Source organism: Equus quagga, chromosome 13 (genome assembly GCF_021613505.1).
Source record: "Equus quagga isolate Etosha38 chromosome 13, UCLA_HA_Equagga_1.0, whole genome shotgun sequence".
Taxonomy (NCBI): Eukaryota; Metazoa; Chordata; class Mammalia; order Perissodactyla; family Equidae; genus Equus; species Equus quagga.
This window is the reverse complement of record NC_060279.1, coordinates 63,948,352-63,968,497: the sequence shown is the minus strand read 5'-3', so window position 1 is coordinate 63,968,497 and position 20,146 is coordinate 63,948,352. Positions and strand designations below refer to the sequence as shown.

The window sequence follows — 20,146 nt, the reverse complement described above, 5'->3', positions numbered from 1 at the left end:
TTTTCTCTGTGTCATTGAAAAAGAATTAGATGTAAAACTCAGGTAAGAGATTAATATTTCACACCCTGAGGCTAAATACTTCAACATGAATATTCATAAAGGCTTGTTCTGAGTGAAATCTCATGAGAGTGTAGATTTTAAACGCTTGAATATTTTACATAGTTCAGAGACTGGGCACTCCATAGAGAAAGGCAAGAAGTCAACTATCAGGCTACTAATTGCAGGCCTCAACATCGACTACGGCAAAATTCCTTTCTCACACACACACACCATATTCCTTCAGCCTCCTTCTGAAAGTCTGAACCTGGCTGTCTTGTTCCTGAGTCTCTTCTTATTGATGGTGAAGGTAAGTGTTGGTGATCACTAGGAAAAGAAAATCAGAGTTACTCTCTGAGGCTGCAGATGCCTGACTTTGTGTGCTCTGGTAGGTTCCAAAGAGACTCAGGAGGGCGGGGGAAGGAAAGGTGGAAAGGAAACGGAGGCAGGACCATCCTGGTGCTGCTTGGATTCATGTTACTGTAGCCCCTCACCATGACTGCAGGATCCCCTCTGGTGTAGGCTTCAGGTGAGTGTCCTATCTTCTCCTCCTCTGTGTCAACATTGCTCTTGGTCTCTGATGGTACTTTCCATCTTAAGGAAAACAAAAGGGACTGCTCAAATAACTCTCTTAAGCCTGGTGGAACAAAGCCTGGAGTTACGTAGACATAAGCCAGAGAGAGAGGGGGAAAGTAGAAATAAAAAGGGCAGAACTAAAGAGATAAAGAGAATAAAAGTAAAAATTAATAACGAACTGTCTGGCCAAACGACAACAGAGTTAGCTAGGGACTCATGATAATAGCCAATAAACGCCTTAAAGGTGTAACCAAAAGAGGAAAAAGTTTAGCGTGGTATCCTGAGCAATGAAGTAATAGAAAGAAATTTAGTCAATGTAAAATGTAGGCTTATGGTAAATTTCCAATACATCTAGGATTTCGTAGAATATTTCTCCATGCACTATGGTGTTTTTCCCTCTGAATGACAATGAAAACGTGGCAAGACAAATCAGTCAATAATAATCTTTATGGAATGATCCTGCCTTGAGTCTCATATTCCAACTGTATGACCAGATAAATAGATATGTCATCTGAAGACTTCTCCCATATCTGAGACCTGAGATGCATGATTCCTGCATTCTCATATCTGGAATACTCAAAGCATAGCTGCTCCTCCATTAGTGTTCCATCCCTCTGCCATCTCAACCCTGTAAAGTACTCTGAGCCACCACACATTTAAATGTCTAAGGAAATAAATTTCAGCAGTTGACTGAGGGTCAAATGGCAGAGCAAACATGCCTCCTCTCAGGAGATCTCCTTGAGCCCTAAGTCCCATCTGTTTCCTGCCAATTCTGATGTCCCCGTGATGCACCCAACACAGAGAAGATACCCTTGTAGTTCTGGTACCATTTAAGGATCTAAACCAAGAAGGAGGTAACCTAAAAACACAATGAAGCAAATCAAAGCAGAGGGTTGAGAAGGAGCAGCGGGACTTACATTCATTCGACAAACATTTACAACACATCTGTTACAGGCCAAGTTCCAGAGATACAAAAGTGAGCCTTCACCCATCATCCAGCAGGAGATCAACAAACATATAAGGTGATTATGCTAGAATAAAGGTAAGAACACAAAGGACCAGGAGGAAGGCATGGCAGACAAAAAAAGTGCTAAACAAAGAAACTAATAAAACTGATAATTTAGTTTAAGTAATTATTGATTTCAAAATATATAACAATTTAGAATTAAAATCCAAGATAATTCTAACATAGAAACTGATGGGATGGGAGAAAGTGAGAAGTATGCTAAGATTCTTGTTTTGTACATGAGTAATAAATACACAATAATTAATTTTAGACATTGAATAAAAATATAAATTTGAATGTGATTATTAAAAAAACACCATAGGAATTATATATAATTCCCAAAACATTATAGAAACTAATGGAGCAGGAAAAAGCTGAAGTAAAAAGTTATATATTTGACAAAAGAAAAGGAAAAAATGAAACAAGATAGCATATATGGAAAAATATAAGATGACAGGCATACGACTAAATGTGTCTATAATTATAATACATATAAATAAGTTTAAAGCCTGTTTAAAAAGATAAACTCTCAAGCCAGGTTAAAAATCCAGCTAGATGCTATCTAAATGAGACATACCTAAAATAAATTTTCATGAGTACGTTGGGAACTGTTTTTCTCTGTTTTTCTGTTTTCTATTCAATTATTTTTGCTCTTATCTTCTATTTCCTTTTTTCTGCTTAGCTTTGGTTTAATTTTCTCTCTTTTCCTTCTAAGGCAGAAAGTAGAAGTTTCTTAAGGTGAGGTCACGGCATTGAGACTATTTTTCCTTTCTTAATATAGGCATTTAGTGCCATAAATTTCCTCTAGCGCTGCTCCAGTTGCAGCCACAAATTGTGTTATTTTGTGCTTTCATTTTTATTCAGTTAAAAATACTTTCTAAGTTCCCTTTGCTTTCTTCTTTGTCACATGGCTTACTTAGAAGTATGCTGTTTTGTCCAAATATTTGAGACGTTTTTCATATTTTTGTTATTGATTTCTAAATTAATTCCATTGAAGTCAGAACACATACTTCATACAATTTGAATCCTCTTAAATTATTGAGATTTGTTTTATAGATCATAATATGGTCTATCTTGACAAACATTTCATAGTCACCTGAGAAGAATGCATATTTTGCTGTTGTTGTGTGGAATGGCCTATAAAAGACAATTAGGGAAGCTTGATTGATAAAGTTATTCAAGTCTTCTATGTCCTTCCTGATTTTTTGTTTCCTTGTTCTATCAATGAGTGAGAGAAGTGATAAAACCTCTAAGTATGATTGCTGATTGGTCTATTTCTCCTGCATTTCTATCAGTTTTTGCCTAATATATCTTGAAGATCTGTTATTAGGTACATAAACATTGTACCTCTTGATAAATTGACCCCTTTATCATTTTATTTATGAAATAACACTTCATCCCTAGTAATCTTTTTTAATTCTATTACTTTTTTTTTTTTTGAGGAAGATTAGCCCTGAGATAACATCTGCTGCCAATCCTCCTTTTTTTTTAAAGATTGGCACCTGAGCTAAAAACTGTTGCCAATCTTTTTTTTTTCTTCCCCAATCCCCTCAGTAAATAGTTGTATATCTTTAGTTGTGGGTCCTCCTAGTCGTGGCATGTGGGACACCACCTCAACGTGGCCTGACGAGTGGTGCCATGTCCACATCCAGGATCCAAACCAGTGAAACCCTGGGCCACCAAAGGCAGAGCACGCAAACTTAACCACTCAGCCATGGGGCCGGCCACCTATCCCTGGTAATCTTTTCTCAGGAATCTACTAACCATACTGACCAGGAGAAAAAGAAAGAAGATACAAATTATCAATATCAGGAATGAGAGGTGACATCACTACAGATCCTACAGATAGGAAAAGGATAATAAAAAAATATGAAGAATTTTATGCTGATAAATTCAACAACCTATATAAATGAACAGATTCCTTGAGAGACACAAACTACCAAAGCTCACTCAAAAAGAAATAGATAACTTTAATAACTCTATATCTATTAAAGAAATTGAATTTGCAGTTAAAATCTATCCCACAAAGAAGACTCCAGGCCCAGAAACTGGATGGTTTCACTGGGTGAATTACACCAAATACTTAAGAAAGGAGTACTATGAACTCTACACAAATTCCTCCAGAAAATTGAAGAAGATGATCCTTCCCAACACATTTTATGAAGCCAGCATTACCATGATATCAAAACTGAAGACATTACAAAAAAGAAAATTGCAAACCGATATCCTTCATGAACATAGATGGAAAAATTCTTAACAAGACTTTAACATATTAAAGTCAACAATACATAAAATGGGTAATACAGCATGACCAAGTGGTTTTAACCCCAGGAATGCAAGTTTTGGTTAATATTCAAATATCAATGAATGTAATTCAACATGTTAACAAACTAAAAAAGAAAGACCCATGATCATCTCAATAGATGGAGAAAGACTATTTGACAAAACTCAACCTCCATTCCTAATAAAGTCTCTCAGCAAACTAGGAATAGAAGAGAATTTTCCCAACCTGATAAAACACACCTATGTAAACTTATACCTGACAGCATAGTTAATGGTAAAAGACTGATTAATAATGAATACTTTTTCTCTAGATCAGGAACAGGCAAAGATGTCCAGCTTCACTTCTATTCAATATGACATTGTTGGTTTTTATCCAGTGAATAAGGCAAGGAAAAGAAAGAAAATGCATCCAGATTGGAAAATATAAGTGAAACTGTATTTATTCAGAGAGAACATTGTCATCTACATAGGAAGTCCTACAGATTCTATAAAAAAAATTTTTTTTAAACTACAACTAATAAATGTGTTCAACATAGTAACAGAACACAAGGTCAAGATACAAAAATTAGCCATATTTCTAAACATTAGCAAGGAAAAATATTGAAAAATGAAAGTAAAGAAACAATACCAATTACATTAACAAAGAGTAAGAAACACATAGGTATAAATTTGACCCAAAAATGTGTATACAGTGTTCTCTTGTATACAGAGAAAAATTAAAGGCCTAAATAAGTGAAGTGATATACCAAAAGACTCAATATTGGTAAGAGGTCAATTCTCTCCAAATTGATCTTTAGACTCAATGCAATCCCAGTCAAAATTCCTGCAGGCATTTTGCAGAAAGGATACAATGAAACACAGCAAGGGGAGGCAAGCCCCTGGCCAAGTGGTTAAGTGAGAGCGCTCCGCTTCGGTGGCCCAGGGTTTCGCTGGTTCGGATCCTGGGTGCAGACATTGCACCACTCATTAGGCCACACTGAGGCAGCATCCCACATGACACAATTAGAAGGATCCACAACTAAAATATACACCTAGGTACTAGGGGGGAACTTGGGGAGAAAAAGAAAAAAAAAGATTGGCACAACTGTTGTCAATGTTAAAAAAAAAAGAAAAATAGCGAACTTCCCTAGTGCCCAGATCATGGTGATAAAACACCATTTCCTACCAAAAGAAAACAGGGCTTCTTGGAGAAATAACTGACTCTAAGTCTTCAGTGGGAAATGAATAAAATGAGCCTGAATGTTTTGTTATCGCACATAGCAGGAAAGCTATCAAAGACCACTAGGGTCATGCCAAAGACTCAGGAGCAAATTTAAAGAGCCTCCCATTGGCCAAAGCTGGGATAACTTGAGCTTCAGTAAGGATTGAAACCTATCAAATGTTTCAATCCATGAGTTCATGACAAAATAACTTCTTAAAGAAATTTGTCGGCCACCTTGGAGCATAAGAAAATAATTCATTATCTTGAAAACAGATAAGTAACGAAATGAGTCGAGCATTCATCCTATTTTTCTTATCTGAACCAAACAGATGAGGGGTTGTATCTCTTTAAAAATGTATATCCAATTAATGAATGAATTAAATAACTAATGATCTAGATTGGGAGAGAAAAGAAAACTGGAAGAAAAAATATTAAATGCTAAACCAAGGGGAAAATAAGTTGAAACAGGACTAGAACAACTGAAGATTTCAAGGAAGCAGTGAATGTGACTAAGTATGGGGCTGTGGTTCCAAAATATAGGGATCAGCTTTAGAGAAGAGAAAAGAAACATCTTCTGAGACTGCTAGAAAAATATAAAAGGAAAGTCCTAAGGGCTATGAAATAATGTGTCAACTTTAGGATACGCAGTCCTACTAGGTAGTCTGATCTCTCTTAAATTAGAAGATCAAGCCACACTTGAATAGAGACCATAAATTATTTACAATGAGTATAAATTGAAAAAAGCAGAGGGAAGAGGCCAGGACTTGGTGTATACTACTGTTAACTGCATGCTGTGAAGAGGAAAAGTATGTATGTGTCTGTGTCTGTGTCTGTGTGTGTGTGTGTGTGTGTCTAATAGGGGTGGGGTTGTGAATCAGAGAGGTAAAAACCAGACAAACTGCAAGAGGTAAAGTATCGTAAGGGGCCGGAGAGGGCACCCTTGAGACGGATAGTCACAGAATTCTACCAAATAGATTGGATGAAACCAAGAGACTAGGATGACTGGAGATGCCAGTAAAGGGCAGAGAAAATCAAGGCTGGTAGATAGGACGAGTTTTGAGAGAAATGATAAGAAAAGAGAATGAGACCCATTGTATTCATTCAACAATATTTACCCAGAGCCTTCCAATTGCCCAGTCCAGTGGAGAAGTTCCTTAGAACAACAAGGGCCAGGTCTTATCGTGATGGTCTGGGGCTACAGTGGGGTGAAACTGATGGCCTTGAAAACAAAGGGGAACAGGAAGAGTGACATGACATTAACAAGGGATTCTGATGTTAAAGTGATGCACAAGGATGTAGGAAAACGATCAATTTGGGCTTGATTTTTTTTTTTATTCTTCGTTCCTTTAAGCTCAAAGAGACGCAGCCATATGGCCAACAGTATTAATTTCATATCTGTATTACTGATGAGCAGTAGCTTGCTATTCTGATCGAATGCTAGGGAGGATGAGAGTTAGTGATTAGTGTATAGTTTTGCTATGTATTATATTTCAATATTTGCATTTTTAAAAACAAACTTAAATAGATATTCCATCCTATGATTCAGATCTTTTGTAAAAGAAAAGCCCGCTACACCCACAGATGTGCCTACTAAAATACATCATGTCATGAGAAAAAGACATTAGAAAGTACATGAGCATTTTATTAATCATTCGAGAAGGGGATTTTTTGAAATTGCAGTGAGAGGTTGTAGTCACTTTCCTTTGAACATCTGCTGACTTCTGCTGTCTGTTGTTCTCATTTGTCAGATTTCTTAACGTTCCTCTTAATACAGTGTCTTTTTTTAGTTCTCCCAAAGGACTATCAGCGATTTCTGGGAGGAAGAGGAAAACTTTCTGTCAATTCTGAATAATGACCAAAACAGAGCAATTGAATCACTTAATTGAAGCTCTGTAGTTTGTAATGTGATTCATATTAGGCCCCGTTCACTGTGAAAATGAAACAGTGGGTGGGTGTTCATGTAGACAGTAAGAACAGAGAACTGAGTCTTTTTTGTCTATTTGCTTCATTTCTCTGAAGCTCACACAATCCACAAGGGATTCCTCCCTCAACTCTGTAATAGCCTAAGAGTGATGTTGGGGGGCAGGGGGAGGAAAGAAAGAAAGACAAAATGTAACTAAAACAGGAGCACATAAAAGCCTTGCATACAGGTTGAGTTTTATAATCCCATAATAGTTTTTATTAGCTTACAAAATTGCCACCATTCCTGACCTCTCCTGTTGGCATCACAGAAGCTGCAGCTGAAGAAGGCATAAGTGCAGTTACGGGACACGTAGTGCTGCTGCATTAGTCAGATTTTCAAATGGGGCTAACTTTGAGGCTATCCTAAAGGCTCTCAGATCCAAAGACTACGGGTATCTACGTATATGACTGACCAGTGCAGGAAATGTCCTGATGCACCCTAAGGGATATGGGTCAAGATCACACCTTCAAGTCACCTACACACTTAGATGGTCACCTTACTCTTGGCTTCTGAAGAAATTACTGTATCATTTGGAAGATGCTGGGGCTGAGTGTCCTGACTCTGGATGCCTCTGAACTCTCCCTCAACACCGAATAGCTAACACTTTCCCTTATCTATTCCAGCTTCAATTCATATTCTTAATTTGAGAAGAATCAAGCTAAGAGTGGTAATAGACACTTAGAGGGGATATTTAAGAATACTTTAGAAATACCATTATCTGATTCAGAGTTAGTGGTTGACAGGTTAACTTTAAAAATATTTTTAATGGTTAAAGGAAGAAAAATAATTTTTAAATAAACCCATACCTTAAACACTTTATTTTACCTTAAAATATAAATATGCATTCATTTAAGAAAATCTATTAATTTGTTAGAGGATGGAAAACTATTTTTTACATGTGGTCCCTCCATGGTTATGCAACATATTGCTAATTGTTGTCAGTTCAAGCTATGGTCCACTATACTGGAAAAGGTGCATTTTTTGGCCACAACATGAATAATTTTTGCCTCTGGATTTGTTTTTATCTGTTTCTTCATAGTCAGCTACACTTTTTCTTGCTTTGGGATGTATGATTTCCACATCACTCACAATTTCATTTTCCAACAAATTGTCACCCTCAATCCTTTGTTGTACTTAATCTTCCTAAAAATAACTAGAACCCTTGATTTGTTTGAGATCAGCTAACTAACAAACCAGGTCCTTTGTTTCCTTCTTGTACTTTTGGATTTTCTGCAGTAGTTGTCAAGTTCAGGACGGTTTTCTGCAAGATGTAGCATATGCTGAACTGGAAACTATTCTGCTCCAATACTATATTATAAATAATATCCATTATGTTGGTGACTCCTAATAATTCTCTGCTACCTTCATTTTTTACTTCAACCGTTTCCATAATAAAAGTCAAAAACTTTGACTTGTATTATCCATAAACATTTCAGAACTCCTCAACCCATTGACCAGATAAACAACGTTACCTCTGCTGGGGAAGACACGGCGTTTGCATCTCCTATACAGTCCTCAAACTGGATGTAAGGGAGTGATAGCTAGAAGAACATAGCTTTTTTAGTACTTTTTTCAGGTACAGTTTTCTTTAGAAAATATACAACTCTATAAAAAACAAATTCCATGTTCAGACTTGATCCATGCCAAATTTTGTGAGCTGTAGTAAACCAGTAAAGACAAACAATTCATACTTTTAAATGCTCTAGGATTTGTGGGTTGGTCAATAACCTGAAGCGGCAATTTTTAAACTCCAGATGGAAGCCTGCAGGCCACTGCTGCAATGTTTCTTTGGATCTTGATGATGGATGCTCTACCTTTTTGTCATTGTTTTTATGAACAACATCTTAACACTTTGGGCCTGTTTATCAACACTGTAAAAATAGCGATAAAATATTTTGATAAATGATTCACTCATCTGTAGATTACTAATCAGCAGATTGTTCAACAGATAATTTCTCCCGTTTACTGCCCAGTATGTGGATACTTTGATATTTTTTCCCACCATCCAAGCCATCTATTATCTGCTATAAAGTATTTGCTACCATCAATCCTTTAATATAAAACCAAGACTCTTTCAGTATAAGTCCACCAACCGGACTATCACATTATTTTTTTGCATGAGCTGCACCTAAGACACACCACCTATGATTTCCAGTTCATTTACTTAAAGTACAGCAAGGATGTAAAACACTTGCACAGTAATCTAAGAACAGAACACTTTGGGATTTGTGATATTTTCCAATGTTAAACATCTAATTTGACAGCATTTTCAGCAGCATACATTTGAGTTTTTCTAAGTATCCAATGTAATTTTCATAGAAACAATAACTCTTGACTTACACACGCACAGTTCATCAGTTTATATAATATTAAACACATTGTGCAAGTTTTTTTTTGTTTGCTGAGGAAAATGAGCCCTGAGCTAACATCTGTTGCCAATCTTCCTCCATTTTTATGTGGGTTACCACCATAGCATGGCTGATGAGTGGTGCAGGTCCACACCCAGGATCTGAACCTGTAAACCCGGGCTGCCGAAGTGGAGTGCGCCAAACTTAACTACTAGGCCACAGGGCCGGCCCCTACATTGTGTAGTTTTAATATCAAGTAAAACCAGCATACACAGGCTTAAGAACAGACTTGACTCATGGTAAGTGTTTAACTCAAAGGATGAGTAGAACTGCCCAAGAATGAAACCTACTGGCTGCAAGCACAATCACATGGTGAGCATTGGTTAACATGCTTTATGGAGGGAATGATTACACTAGGATCAATTTTTAACACCTTAATTACTCGGTAACTAAATTGTGTTTCTGTAAATATGACACCACCCCGAAACTAAGCCATGTGACACCCCAAAATGAAATTTGGGGGCCTAAGTTATTATTTGGGAGCGACGCTTGAGAATTTCAGGCCTAAGTTACAGTATCCAGGAGAATCCTGAAATAAAATACTTAACCTAGAGCTGGGCTAAGAGTGAGTTTTCAAAAGGAATGGGGTAGATCAAACATATGCTCTTATAGTACTTGGAATACAACCCTACAGCCAAAGCAATTTTGGAAATGATGCCAGAGTTGAAATTACAATTTGAAGGAGAATCCATGCCTTAGGACTAGATGTTTCAAGAGGATAAATAACCTGTGCAATAATATGTAAGTGCACTAAAGTAGGAAGTCTGAAAAGCTCCCATGCAAAGTTATAAACTCAAGACCATATTTCTTCAGAAATTAGAGTTTTTATGCATAAATAGAAATGAGAGATATCCTTCCTGCTCAGAGTACTTCAAGGTTTCTGCCTTACAATAAGTTAGTATTTACAGAGGTCTATTATATGCCAGGCACTCTATTTCGTTCTTTATTGGGATTATCTCACTTAATCCTCATAACTGCCTTACAAAGTGGGTTTTCCAGATGAGAAAATAGCATTTGCCTACATGTACAGAGTTAGCAACAGGCTTGGATGGGGATTTGAGTTCAGAGGTCATAATCTCCCACTCTGCTATCCTGCCCCTCCATGACACTTCAACCTGCTCAAAACTTCCTGCCAGCATCACCAAGGAAACCTCAAGTCATCACTGATTAACAAAATCAAAGCTATTTGCACACATAATCAGTTTCAATTATTTCCCACTTTAGGAACTTTTGACAAACCCTTAATTAAAAGTAACTTTGGATTTATGATGGCGGACACAATGAAAAGGTCACAAAACTAATGTGCAAATGAAAACAGTTCTATGTTCCAAAATGTACATATAAGAGATTAAACAAAAGAAAAAGAAACATAGATAGCAGGTAGAATGCTTACCAACATTAATATAGCCTCTTTCCTATTTTAAGAGGTTTGAATTAACTTATTCTTAATCATTTTCTCATCTTTTTAGGCAGTAGCAATCACTGTGTTATCACCTTATGCTACCAGCTCTGCATCTACGGAAATTTCTAAAAATATTTACCACTTTACTTTCTGGGTCAATTTTTAGAATAGTTTGGCACATAGATAAGGAGAACAGATTAGTGGTTAGTAGAGGGGAAGCGGGTGGGGAGAGGGCGAAAGGGATAAAGGGGCACAAATGTTTGGAGACAGATAAAAACTAGACTATTGGTGGTGAACAGGATGCAATCTACACAGAAACAAATACAATAATGTGCACCTGAAATTTACACAATGTTATAAGCCAATATGACCTCAATAAAATAACTTTTAAAATTAAATAAAAAATAGAATAGTTTGGAATACTTCTAAAACATTTTAAAAGATAAAAATTGAATTAAATATCAGAGAAAATTGACAAAGGAAAAACTAGCACTTTTTCTCTAGCATTTTTTAAAATGAGAATAGACCACAAAAATACCACCCTTCACAAATCAATCCAAAAGTGTTACCAAGAAGTTCATCTTTTTTTCTTTAAAGCTAAATTCAAAGACAAGTTGTTTCTGTATTTTAGTAAGGAAAACTCATGTGGAGGATTCTTAGCTTAAAAACCCATGGAGGCTGATTCCATTATACATAGAATTAAGAAAAGTTTATATCTATGTGATGGTGTCTTAGGGTTCCCCCAAAAGCAGATCCTGAGATAAAGCTGCAGGTAGTTGATTTAAGAAGTGGTCCCAGAAGGCATCAGTGAGGAAGTGAGGAAAAGAAAAAGCCATATAATGAGCAGGTTAGATGGCAGACATCTGGAGCACAGTCCTGCTGGGACCCTCTGAGATGCTCTGTGACGCAGACCTCAGACCTGCACACCTGAGGACTTGGAGGTGGGGCATATACTTACTAATTCCCATCCCTCATTGGCTGACGGTTGAGCACAGAACCAACTCCACCCTCATAGGCTGCACCTGTGCCCAGCCCAGCTCCTGCAGAGTCAGAGAAAACGGTGGAGGATGTTAAAGTGAGGGAAGATCTGCATGCCTGGGACTGACCTCAGCTGCAGGCAAATGCAGGTGGGCTGATAGAATTTAGGTGAGGGCATCAACAGCGCCTGCCGCGGCTGGTTATGAGTAGCTTTTCTTGAGCTTCCTTATCTCCAGTATGGAATCTGTTTTTCCACTGTTCATCACAGACCGGACTGTTTACAAACATTGGCCTACCTAAACCAGGCTCCTTGACAAGAGAACAGACTAGAGACCCTGAGTAACTCTCACATTGCAAACAGCTAAAAATGCTGGGTATAATAATTTCAAATAAAATTCAAATGCATAACTGAACTGACAAGAAAATAAGGACACCCGAGAGACCAAAAGCAAAGTAGAAGCTGGAATCCAGAAATATAAGCAAGCATCAAAGTCAGCTTTTGTCCTGCCAAACCGTGGTGACATTGACCATCTGCTCTGGCTGCAGTACCATGGTGTGTGAGGGACAAAGGGAAGAGCCTAATAGAAGACACCTACCTCCATCCCACAAAATTAGAACACCAAAGGGCCACTCCCTCCAAGAAAGGGTGCTTAGAAATAAATTCACTGCAAAGAAGAAAAATTAACAGTATTGATCTTGGTGCTGGGAGTATCTATTCAATATTTTTAAATAAACAGACCCAATTACTTAACTAATTAATTAATTAAACCCTAGGAGGCCACATAAAATTTGTTGAGAACATTTAAATAATCTGTTCTACTTTAATTTTAGAAATCTTAATGAAATCCATTTAGAGTTGTTCACCATCCAAGATTTATAGGGACAACCAAGAGGTTAAAATATTTTAGAGAGCAATTTTCAGAGTGTGTGCTTCAGGATATGAAAGTCTCTATTTTCCATCTTAGAAAATGATCACTCAAGGGGCCGGCCCCATGGCCTAGTGATTTAACTTCAGCACACTCTGCTTCGGTAGCCCAGGTTCAGTTCCCGGGCGCAGACTTATACCACTCGGCGGTGGCCATGGTATGGCAGCAACCCACATACAAAGTAGAGGAAGACTGGCACAGATGTTAGCTCAGAGCAAATCTTCCTCGAGCAAAAAGAGGAAGACAGGTAACAGATGTTAGCTCAGGGTAACTCTTCCTCAGCAAAAAAAAGAAGAAGAAGAAGAAGAAAAGAAAAGTAAAGAAAAAAGAAAATGATCACTCAGTCTACCACTAAATGACATAGACTCCGCATAGTCACTACCCCAGACTCTTGATCTTGAGCTTCTTGCTATTGCACCTACATGTCCCTCATCATATAGCCCTCTCTATAGGACTGCTTGAGTGTCCTCACAACATGGTAGCTGATTTTACCCAAAGTAAGTTATAAGCAAGCCCCAATAACTTTTATGATCTGGTCTGAGAAGTCATATACTATCACTCTGCTTTATTCTACTCATTAAATGAGAGTCACTAAGTCCAGCCCACACTTGAGTAAAGTGAGTACTAGTTCACCTCTTGAAGAGAGGAGTTATTAAAGAGTTTGTGGGAATATTTTTGAACCGCCACACCACCTCAAACTCCAATTCCCCAGAGACCAACACTTTGGATTCTTTTAGTTCTTTGTTCTAATAACATATGTAGTTAGACTGATACATTTATCATCTATTTACTTTCTGTAATGGAAAATGAGGATTTATCACCTTTATACCACTTTCCACCCATTTATCCCACCATACACACAAACACACACACACACACACACAATTCGTCTAATCTCATCTTCCCAATATAGTTGTATCAGAATTTTTGGTTAAATCAATAATCAGTCTTTAATTTTAACATGATCATGCAAATATTGTTTACAACTGAGCCTCACGGTGTAATTTATTTCATTTCTTTTCTAGTACAACTTATTGTTTTCCCTGGAGGTAATAATTATCTTTTTTTTTTAGTTGCTTAATATTCTATAGACCCATCACATTTATACCCAAATTTTCTGAAAACATTCTAAATCTCCTCTCAATATGTTGAAACAAATCAGGTAATCTATCAATTGAGTTTTTTTAATTGGAGTTGGATTTTAACCCTTTCTCTATCATTATGTGATCTTTTACAAAAGATGAAGGAAATTTTTGTCCTTCCGTTTCTTCATCCATCAAATGAAGGCAAAAGTCAATAAAGCAACCCTTCTTAATGCAGAGACTTCATCTAAGAATCAACTAAGAGGCCAGTATCATTTAGAAAAGAACATATGTTTGAATTCTAAAATTCTGAAATTTCTTATTCTGAGATATAGGTCTAAAACAATTGGCTTCCGGCCCCCCCCCCCCCCCATCGCCCCCCCCCCCCGCCCCCTAGAATTCAACAGAGACAAGTAGAGTTGATGCAAGCATGAACAATATAATGCCAATCAGATGGTTTTGCCCAAGGTAATTCAGGATGAGCTCAAGGGACTTTCCTGACTAGTGAAGCTCATTAACATTAATAGCAGCTGTGAGCGCACATCCAAAGGGGAAAGTGCCTCACGGAGTAAAAATACACTAATCTACTGTATGGACTACTTTGTCATACTTTCAATATTCTAGGAGTAAAACAAACTGAGAAAGCACTAAACGTAAACATCACTTCCTTGTTAACTGAACTTCATTTCCCTATTCTCAACCTCTTTTATATGAAAGCAGGGGATTTTAATGTAAAAATCTCCATTAAGTCTCACTATTGACAGGAGCTTATACGGTACAAGAGGTATCTTAGGTATTTTTATAATAAAATATTTCCTCTGGAAAATAAATCCTAAGAAGTAATTTTGTTTCACCCCAAGAAAAAAATAGTAATTCTACATTTCTGTAAAATATAATTCATCATTATTAAATTACCAGATTACATGCACAATTAAACTTATTTATTAAACAAGACATATGCCAACAACTTTGCAATAATCCTCTAAACCGTAATAGCAGATTTTCAACTTTAATAACAACATCATGCAGCTAATACTCAAAGGGCTAATTTTAAAAGTAAGGGCATTTGGTAATTGAAACTGAAATTATACAATTAAGCACTTGAGTAATTTAAACATGAACATAAGTGTCCTGGCTGTGCTGATCTTGGCTTTTAGTCAAATTTAGTAGTGCCGGTTAGACTTTATCACTCTAATTATTTCTGCTCATATCAGATCTTGCTAAATAGAAATTAAGAATTATTTGAAGTATTTTTTTTCTTTCCATGTCTTTTCTGCTTCAAAAATTACTATATTCTTCTTCTAATTAAAGCTTCACACAGATAATCAAGAATAACCCCGTGATACTTCTCAAGACTCCATAGAAATTCAAAAACAGATATTTTATTTGTATACCTATTCCCAGAAAGAGGCACCAAAGAAAAAATTTTAATATAAGAAAAAAAGTTATCCAGTGAGTATATTTGCCTTGTAAGTGTTTTTAAATAATCATCTCTTTCTTTCTACCCATCCTCCCTTCTTTCCATTTTCTTCACCAAATATAAAACCCCATGTTAGCCTCATCTCCTTAGCCTTAGGAACACTCTAAAATAAAATAGGCTGTCCCTTGGCAATGAACTTGAGAGAATAGCCTCTAACTTGGTAGAAATCACCTCTGTGATTTTTACTATATGACTAAGTCTTTTGACATTAAAAAATTACAGTGAGATATAGAAATATTACTTCTTAAGTGAATCATAAAAATCATCAAATTTTTAAAGGTAGAAGAACAGAAAACAAGAAACATTGTGAATATCCCAAAACAAGGTATTGAAACAGGAAGAGGCAGGCAGACTGTCTCTGACCAATAGAAGGCACAGATATAATGTAAGTCTGGCACCAAGGAAAGATGGCATCCACCATCAAGACCTCATTACCACAACCATGTATAGAGGCACAGAATTGGGGGAAAGGACATTTCAAGGTCAAGAAACTGCAAAGGTAAAGGGACAAGTGACAAAAGAGCTGATAAGATCCAGGATTTATGGCTGGGGTCTACGGTACAACAGGAGGAACTGTAAAAGGTGAAGATGAACAAGTAGGCATATTCCAGATCACAAGGAACCTTGGGTTCCAGGGTAAGGCATTGGGATTTTATCTTGGAGGCAATGAGGAGTCACCATGGGTTTTTTTTAAAACAGGGGATAGGCATGATCAAATCTGCTTTTAGAAAGACCATTCTAGCAGCAGGGTGAGCATTCAATTGAGACACTCTAGAATGAAGGAAAGGAAGGGCACTTGTTAGAGCAGTCCAGAACAGCACTTTGCCGTATTACCATAGTCCAGAACAACACTGTACCATATTACCGTAGTCCAGAATAGCATGTTGCCATACTACGATAGTCCAGAACAGCACTTTACTATATTACAATAGTGCAGAACATCATTTTGCTGTATTACAGAAGTCAAGTACAACACTACTACTGTATTACAGTAGTCTAGGCTGCAAAGAGTGAGAACCTGAACCAAGATAGCAGCAGGTGAAAAAGAGACTAGACCTCAAAATATTTAGGAAGTAAATACTTCATTCATGATGTCCAATTGGATGTGGCGGATGAGGGCAGGGAAGAATCTAGTTTCTGACTTGGGAGATTCCAGAAACACATCCCTCCTCTGGCCTTGTGATGCTGACCCCATCACCATCTGCCTGCCCAGGGCCTTGCCCATCAATTACTCCTTTCACTCCAATGACTCTTCCACCACAGCTTAGAAGATATTCAAGCTTCTCCCACTCCAGGAACCAAAGATGTGTTAGACTCTGTGCCACTAGGTCCCGAGTTAGCTGGAGGAGTTAAGGGCAAGGTGAAACGGTTTATCCCAATCTCCCCAATCCATCTTCAGGGCTGATCAAATAATGTCAGGCCCTTTCAGAAAAGAAGCCTTTTTGTTTAGAAGAAGCAATGCCAGATACCTGTATGAATATTCTACCTGGTAAAAGATATGGCTGGTTATAGATGACATGTTAGTTATCTTCTGGGGCCAGGACATGATGCTGCAGGTCATTATCAAAGGTTCTTGTTCTAAGAAAGCCAAGGGGCTGAGTCATCTGAACAGGCTGGATGTGTCATGTAATAGTCCCACCATGTGCTCAGGACTCAGCTCTTCATCTCATTCATTCAGCAAATATTTCTTACAGGCTTATCATATGATGGTGCTGGGCTCTGGGGAAAGAATAGTGAGCAAAATAGACCTAATTCCTATCACCATGAAACTTATAGTTTAGTTTCCATATCAATACTTATAACTCCACCCTCATAGGCAAAAGTCTGCTCCCCACAGGGGTCTCCATCTTCCACTCCATCTTCCATCAGAAGCAGGAATTTATTTCTCAACAGCTCATTTCTTCCTAAAATCTACTCATTGAAAAAGAGACGCCAGGGGCCACCCTGGTGGCATAGTGGTAAGGTTTGTGCACTCCACTTTGATGGCTCAGGGTTCCCAGTTTGGATCCCAAGTGCAGACCTACACACTACTCATTAAGCCATGCTATTGTGGCATCCTACATACAAAATGGAGGAAGACTGGCACAGATGTTAGCTCAGCAACAATCTTCCTCAAGCAAAAAGAGGAAGATTGGCAACAGATATTTAGCTCAGGGCCAATCTTCCTCACCAAAAATAAAGGAAGGGGACCCCATGACAGTAACAGGCATTATTAATTTTGTAAAAATGGGGTGATCCTATATATGCTGTTTTGTTAATCTATTTCTTATTAGCCATAAAGATATATTTATATTAAGCCTAATACATCAAAGTTCTTCTGAAAATAGAAGAGACTGATTCTCAATGGCTCAAAGTTTAGTAACACTGGGAACTAAGAGACTTCTAGTCATGTCAACTATGACAAGCACCAGGCAAGACAGATGGAAAGATGGACAAGTAGAGTTCAGATTCTGAAATACCACATATCAGCATTAGGAAATCAGGTGCAGAGAATAGAGGGAAATGAATATGAGACAGTATGAACTACAAGAGACTGAATTTACACAAAGGATTTGAGAAACAAGTATGAAGACTGAACAGCCAAGAAGAGAGCATAATACTAAAAAAAGCATCTTACAGAACAGCTGCCACTGCTCAAGCTCAGACTCATTCTAAGAGTAAAGGAAAGTCAGGACCTTCAGGCAAATGGGGGTCCCTAGCTGGCAATAAGAAGGGAAAAAGAAAGAAAAATTCTTTACCAAATTATGTCCTTGGACATTCATGAGTAACCTTTTATACGCTAGGATAACTTAAGAGACCTCAAAAGGTTTACGGGTTGCTTTTTTAAAAAATATAAATAAAAATAGCTGTATTTAGTCCTGTGGAGGAGAAAACACAAATTCTCAAAATTTAGATTGCTTACTTTATTGAATAGAAGAATGTCAAGAAAAATGGCTATGCTTTTTCGCCACTAAATTCTAACATTTGTGCATATTTGGGAGGTGGAGACACAGAAGCAGTTTTCTAATCGTGCATTTTGCAGTGAGGTTGAGAGCTGCATGTCAGAGCCAAGGAGATCTCCCACAGCCCAAAGTCTGCAGGTTGCCTCATCACTGCCTCAGCTACTATGCTAGGCAGTTTACACACATTATCTCACTTAATCCTCACATGATATTAAATGTTGGTCCAATGTGCCACTGGGTAAGTATGTGACAAAAGATAGAACACCCTGAGAAAAAAGAACAAAGCTGGAGGCATCACAATCCCTGACTTCAAAATGTACTACAAAGCCATAGTGATCAAAACGGCATTGTACTGGTACAAAAACAGGCACACAGATCAATGAAACAGAACTGAAAGCCCAGAAATAAAACCGCACATCTACAGACAGCTAATCTTCAACAAAGGTGCCAAGAACATACAATGGAGAAAAGATAGTCTCTTTAATAAATGGTATTGGGAAAATTGGACAGCCACATGCAAAAGAATGAAAGTAGACCATTATCTCACACTATACACAAAAATAAACTCTAAATGGATCAAAGACTTGAAGATAAGTCCTGAAACCATAAAGCTCCCGGAAGATAATATAGGTAGTACACTCTTTGACATGGAACTTAAAAGGATCTTTTCAAATACCACATCTTCTCAGACAAGGGAAACAAAAGAAAAAATAAACAAGTGGGAGTTCATTAGACTAAAGAGCTTCTGCAAGGCAAAAGAAACTAGGATCAAAACAGAGACAATCCACCCATTGGGAGAAATATTTGCAAATCATCTATCTGACAGTGGGTTAATCTCCATAATATATAAAGAACTCACACAACTGAACAATAAAAAAACAAACAGCCCAATCAAAAAATGGGCAGAGGATATGAACATACATTTTTCCAAAGAAGATATACAGGTGGCCAATAAACACATGAAAAGACGTTCGACATCACTAATCATCAGGGCAATGCAAATCAAAACTACACTAAGATACCATCTTATGCCTGATAAAATGGCTATAAACACTAAGACTAAAAATAACAAATGTTGGAGAGGGTGTGGAGAAACGGGAACCCTCACACACTGCTGGTGGGAATGCAAACTGGTGCAGCCACTACGGAAAACATCATGGAGATTCCTCAAAAAACTAAAAATAGAACTATCATATGACCCAGCTATCCCACTACTGGGTATCTACCCAAACGACTTGAAATCAACAATCCAAAGTAACATATGCACCCCTATGTTCATTGCAGCACTATTCACAATAGCCAAGACATGGAAACAATCCAAGTGCCCATTGACTGATGATTGGATAAAGAAGATGTAGTATATATCTACAATGGAATACTACTCAGCCATAAAGAAAGACAAATTCATCCCATTTGCAACAACAAGGAAAGACCTGGAGGGAATTATGCTGAGCAAGATAAGCCAGACTGAGAAGGACAAATACCAGATGATTTCACTCATATGCGGAATATGAACAAACACATGGACAAAGAAAACAGTTCAGTGGTTACCAGGGGAAACGGGGGTGGAGGGGCAAGGGGATAAAGGGGAGCACTTATGTGGTGACAGTCAAGAAATAATGTACAACTGAAATCTCACATTGTTGTAAACTATCATGAACTTAATAATAATAATAAAAAAAAAGATAGAACACCCAGCAGTTCTATTTGCCATCTGTAAAATGTACATGTTCTTCCACAGAGATGAATCACTAGCTTACTTCAAATCCCCCTGGTCCACCTTGCTCAGCAGATAAGCAACATCTGCTAAAATCAGAACATAAACACACGGAGTACCAGGATGTTATGTTAAAAAAAAAAAAT

At 37.5% G+C, this 20,146-nt stretch overlaps 1 protein-coding gene across 18 annotated transcripts in view; it reads right to left on the bottom strand.

The window, feature by feature from the left end:
• Positions 1-20,146, bottom strand: part of LOC124251199 (prothymosin alpha-like) — a 269,250-nt gene that overhangs the window by 217,517 nt on the left and 31,587 nt on the right. For 16 of the 18 annotated variants that reach the window (XR_006891696.1, XR_006891694.1, XR_006891689.1 and 13 more), the window contains exon 2: positions 531-630. The exons of the other annotated variants lie outside the window; for them this stretch is intronic. The gene's annotated coding sequence lies outside the window, so the exon portion shown is untranslated. The remainder of the gene's footprint in view (positions 1-530; positions 631-20,146) is intronic. 18 annotated transcript variants of the gene reach the window in all.